The following is a 6140-nucleotide window of genomic DNA, read 5'->3' on the forward strand; positions in this document are numbered from 1 at the left end:
GTCCAGGAGATAGGAATCCTGCCACTTATCTTCAAGATAAGTCACCAACATGGGATTCAAACCTAGTGACCACAAATTTCAATGACCTTTCTGTCTCAGATATCCAGGAGGGTCATCTTCCTACCTGAGTGATCACCCCAACTTCTCCCAAATTATCTACCCAGATCTTCCAACTACTAGCTGGGTGACCTTGGGTCAGTCAAAATCTCTGGGGACCTCAGTTTATTTTTCAGTAGAATAGATAGCCTTCTATCTGTAGTATATCTATGTATATAATCATAATCCTATGATCTTAACTCCTAAAGAATCTCTCTGGGATACTAGGTGTGATCATTCAAATCACTCAAGACTGTTATTAGATCTATCTAAAGTGAAAGAATCATTTTTAGAGATAAGATACATCTATATAAGGGGCAACTGGGTGGCACAGTGGATAGAGCACTGGGCTTGGAATCAGGAAGACTCATCTTTGTGAGTTCAAATTTGACCTCAGTCACTTACTAGCTGTGTGTCCCTGGGCAAGTCACTTAACCCTGTTTACCTCAGTTTCCTCATCTGTAAAATGAGCTGGAGAAGGAAATGCCAAACCATTCCAGTATCTCTGCCAAGAAAACCCCAAAAGGGGCCATGAAGAGTCAGACACGACTGAAACAACTGTATGACAAATTTATAGGGCCATAAAAGTTTGCTTTCATTCCTTCAAGTCTTTGCTTTTTGTTTCCTTTCCTTTTCCTGGCATCTCTAATCATACCCACCCCCCCATATTGCACAGGGAAGTATTTCATGCCTGGCTGCCTCTTCTGGGCAGTGTCCCAGCCTTTAAAACTCTCATACCTTTAGCTATCCCAGAGGTATTTGACTTTTAAGAGCATTCTTAGAAGTGCAATACCTTAAATTCCAACACCATAAATTTCAAATGGTATCATCCCAGGCAATATGGAAAATAGAGATATTTTTGGCAGGAGAGGCTGTTTCTACTCTCTCCTCCTTCTAATCCATCTTGTATATTGCCACATTTCCTTCTGCATAGATCGTCTATGTCACTAGTTTGTTCAAAACTCTTCATGTGAATCAGGGTAGGCTACACAGAATAAGTTGAATTTGAATGGGACTTTAAGGGATGGGCAAGAATCCAACAGGTGAAAAGGGAGGAGACCATTTTCAACATAGAGAACAGGAGGAGAAAAGGCATGGAGATGAGAGAAGTATACACATAACCATAGATGGAAGCCTGATGTAATTGGCACCCAAGAAGTAAAAGCAAAGGCAAAAACGGAGAGATCACTTCCTGTCTTAGAAATGGGAGGAAATTGCAGAAGATTTAGTCTCATAGCTTCATAGAGTATGAGCTGGAAGAGACTTTAGAAGCCACCAAGTCCAACCTCCCTCCCTTCCACTTAATAGATGGAGATACTGAGAATCAGAGGTTAAGTCCCTTGTCCAAGGTCACACCAGTAATAAATGGTGGGTGGAAGAGGTTGTATTTGATCAAGGCCTTGAAGGATTAACAGGATTTCGACAATCAGAAAGCAATTCAGAAAGATGTAGAAGCAGGAAAATGCAGTATATATCAGGGAATGGTAAATAATTCACTTTACCTGGATTTCATTATAGGGCACATGTAGGAGAATAGAAAGAGATAAATCTGGAGAGGTAGCTCAGTCCCAGAATTCCAGAAAGTGGAAGTATGTGAACTTGCAAATTTATAGGAAGTAGGGAACTATTAAAGATTTTTGGCAGGGGAGTGATATGGGAGGAGCTAGGCTTTAAGGAAAATTCACCCAACAGGACACATGTGTAGTGTTAGAATTATAAATGATGATTTATTGACTGGGATATGAGAAGGAAGAGTCAAAAGTAGATCCAAAGAAATCTTCATTTGACCCTACCCTCTTCTCAGAAGAATCGTCCCATATCCCTCCGCCCTTTCATGGCTTAACTCCTATAAAAAAGCTGTCCACATTTGTTGTCTTTCTTCTTACCTCCTCCTACTCACTTCTCCACCCTTTTCAATCTGGCTTCTGTCCTTACTATTCAACTAAAACTGCTTTCTCCAAAGTCACAGATGATCTCTTTATTGCTAAACCCAACAGTCTTTTCCCAGTTGTCAGACTTCACTTGTCTCCAGTATTTAACACTGTTAACTACCCCCCTCCATTTAGTTATTCTTTCTTCCCCAGGTTTTTGTGACACTTCTCTCTTGTTTGTGTCTCAACACCTTTTGCAGAATCCTCATCTAGCTTCCAACCCTATGAGTAGATGTACACCAGGGCTCTGTCTGGGTCTCTTCCTCTTCTCTCTCTTGGCGGTTTCATCAGTTCCTCTAGGTTCAACTATCAGCTCTATGGAAATGACTTCCAAATCAATTACCCAACCACCATTTCTCTCCTGAGCTCTAGGATGGCATTTATCTGAATGTCTATCATAGGCATCTCAAACTCAACACAATTAATGCAGAACTGGTTAGCTTTCTCCTTAAATTCATCTCTACTCCTCACTTTCCTATTTCTGTCTAGGGGATCACCATTCTAGATTGACGACTGTTGCATTAAAAATAGTTACTATAGACACCAGTCTGGAGGAAGCATATTATTAATTTATCAATATTATACCAGTAAAGGATTGACCACATGTCTCCCTAACTTTTCATGGTCTCAAGCCCTGTGGTGGAGAAAGCAGGGAGAGAGCTTCAGCATGGCAGTTAGTAGGAGCAGCATAAAAGCCCCAAAAGACCCATGTGGTCTCCCAGAGAGACAGCATGTGGTCTCAAGGAGACCCAAGAGAGACAGCAAGAAAGACAGAGACTGTGTGGTACCAGAAGGCCAAGGTGGGGGGGGGGGGACAAGACAGAGATCATGTGGTGTCAGGGAGCCAAGAGAGACCCAGAAGACCCCCCCAGAAGCCCTCAGGTGGAGCTTTCCAGGAGTCTTTATCCTTTTTGGGAGGGTTGGGGGGGAACACTGAGGGCTAAGTGACTTGCCCAGGGTCACACAGCTAGTAAAAGTGTCAAGTGTCTGAGGCTGGATTTGAACTCAGGTCCTCCTGAATCCAAGGCCAGTGCTTTATCTACTGTGCCACCTAGCTACCCCCTGTCTTTATCCTTTTTTGATAGAGGTGGGTCACCATACATCTGGCAAAGCTAATTGGGTCAATATACATCACACAAATCTAATTAGTTAACATCTATGATGTTTAAAATATAGATTGTGTGATCGCCTTAAATTAGAAGCTTTAGCACTAGTCTTTGGGCATTAAACATTTATTAAAGCATACAGATATTCACAAGGAGTTCAGAAAGTTAAGAAAAAGCCTATGTAGCCTAGAGTTCTAGCCTGGTTGGGTTCTTCCTCAAGTCCTCTGCCACAAGCCTGCTTCAATCACGAACTCTCTCCAGCAAACTGATTGTGGAAGCCTTTTATAGGTCTGGAACAGAGGCGGTCCTTACACACTGCATCAAGCTGATTGGTTGGCATCATCCAAATCCATTGGTTCTGAAGGTGTTCTCAAGGTGTGATTACAATCCAGTTAACTTGAAGTAGGTTAATCAGCAGTTAATCACCCTCACTTGATTCAATCAGTCTAGATTAATCTCCAGGTGGGTCTTTGAGTATCTGCTAAATCTCATTATTTCATCACACATCATTCAACTCTATTGTTGATGTGACTTTAAGGTAGTCTACCTTAAAATGAACTCTAGGGATGATATCAGGGGAAAGAATGCAAAAAAAATCCCCTTACTCAAGTTGCTCAAGGCCAAGTCCATTATCTAGGTGTGGTTTAATCCCAATCTATCTCCATTCCTTTTATTCCCTTGGGTTTGTACCAGCTGAGATTTGATGAAATTTCTGGAGAACTGAACTTTGGAGGGGGGTGGGTGGAAAGGGGAAGGACTGAGACAGTAATCTCTGGGTCCCCCAAGAAACTGATTATTCATAATTATTTCCTCACACAACCTAGGAGTCATCCTTAGCTCTTCACCCTTCATAGCTAATAAGTTACCAAGTTTTGCCAAAGGTCCAGCCCTCATCCCTTCTCATTTGGACTATTATAACAGCTTTTAGTTTGCTTCTCTGCATTTGGCCTTTCCCTGGTATAACCCATCCTCCACACTGCTGCCCAGTTGATATTCTTTTTTTTTTTTTTTTAGGCAATTGGGGTTAAGTGACTTGCCCAGGGTCACACAGCTAGTAAGTGTTAAGTGTCTGAGGCCAGATTTGAACTCAGGTCCTCCTGAATCCAGGGCTGGTGCTCTATCCACTGCGCCATCTAGCTGCCCCCCAAGTTGATATTCTTGAAGCACAGGACTGATGATTTCACTTTCCTACTCAAGAAGTTTCCATGCCTCCCTATTGCCTCCAGGATGAAATATAGACCCTTCTGTTTAGAGTAGAAAGCCTTTCACAAGGTGTCTCTAGCCACCCCTTCCAAGTTGATTATGTATTACTCTCTTAGTCATGCTGGTCAACTTCTTTCCTTGCTGTTGCTCATAGTAGACATTTTGTAGCCTGTCGCTTGTGCAAAGGTGAGGTGGAATCAGGAAGACCTGAGTTCAAATCTAGACTTGAGACACTTACTAGCTGTGTGACCCTGGGCAATTCACTTAACCTTTTTCTACCTCAGTTTCCTCAACTCTAAAATGGACATCATAATAGCACTTTTGCACAGGCATGGTGACATTTCAAGGGCTGTTTCAGGCCTCATGCCTGAAATGCTCTTTCACGTTTCCACTTCTTGGCTCCATTGGCTCCCATAAAGGTTTGGCTCAAGTGCTACTTCCTGTGGGAAACCTTTTAGCAGCTAGATTGTGTACTGGATAGAGAACTGGGATTAGAGTCAGGAAGACCTCAGTTCAAATCCTGTTTCAGTACTTTCAAGTTGGTCAGGCCCCTTAACTTCTGTTTGCCTCAGTTTCTCCATTTTTTGCAATTATGTGTATAAGAAGCCTTGAATAAAAGGGAAAGAAAGTGAAAGGTAGCATGCTTCAGTCTGTGTTCAATCAATAGCAATTCTTTCTCTGGAGATAGATAGCATGCTTCATCATTAGTCCTTTGGGATTGTCTTAGATCATTGTTTTGCTGAGAATAGCTAAGTCGTTCACAGTTCTTCACTGAACAATACTGATTTTACAATGTACAATGATCTCCTGGTTCTGCTCACTTCACTCAGCATCAGTTCATGTAAGTCTTTCCAGGTTTTTCTTAAATCATCCTATTTGTCATTTCTTATAGCATAATAATATTTTATTACAATCATATACCACAACTTGTGCAGCCATTTCCCAGTTGATGGACATCCCTTTGATTTCCATTTCTTAGTCACCACAAAAAGAGCTACTATAAATATTTTTGTACAAATGGGTCCTTTTTTCTTGGGCGGGCGGGGATGTCTTTGGAATATAAACCAAGCAGTGGTGTTGCTGGATCAAAGGGTATGCACAGTTTGATAGCCCTCTTGTGCATAGTGCCAAATTGCTCTCCAGAAGGGTTGGATCAGTTCACAACTCTACCAACAGTGACTAGTTTCCTCATTTCTAAAATGGGGATAATAATAGAACCCTGTAAGGTTGTTTAGAAGATCAAATGAGACAACAGCAGTAAAGCTCTTAGTACAGTGTCTGGTATATAGTAAGTGCTATATTGTTGTTGTTGCATTGTTTCAATCATGCCTGACTCTTCATGTCACCTTTTTATGTGTTTTCTTGGCAAAGATACTGAAGTGATTTGCATTTCCTCCTCCAGCTCATTTTGCAGATGAGAAAACTGAGACAAACAGGGTTAAGTGACTGGCCCAGGGTCACACAGCTAGGAAGCGTTTGAGGCCAAATTTGAACTCAGGTCTTCCTGACTCCAGGCCTGGTGCTACATCACCTACCTGCCCTGCAAGTCTTTATGTAAATATTAGCTATTATTTCTTGTGCCATCCACATTTCTTTATATAGACAGATAGACCTAGAGTTGGAAAGGATCTTTAAGGTTACTTCCTGCCCCTTCAAGCTTTAGATGAGGAAATTGAGGCCCAGGTCCATATCAGAGACAGGGTTTGAACCCAGGTCCTCTGGCTCCAGAGTCAGTGGGTTTGGGTTTTTTTTAATCTCCTAGGTTTTACTTCTCTTATGAACATTATGTTAGGCTCTGTGCGAT

Source organism: Dromiciops gliroides, chromosome 2, assembly GCF_019393635.1.
Source record: "Dromiciops gliroides isolate mDroGli1 chromosome 2, mDroGli1.pri, whole genome shotgun sequence".
Lineage (NCBI taxonomy): Eukaryota > Metazoa > Chordata > Mammalia > Microbiotheria > Microbiotheriidae > Dromiciops > Dromiciops gliroides.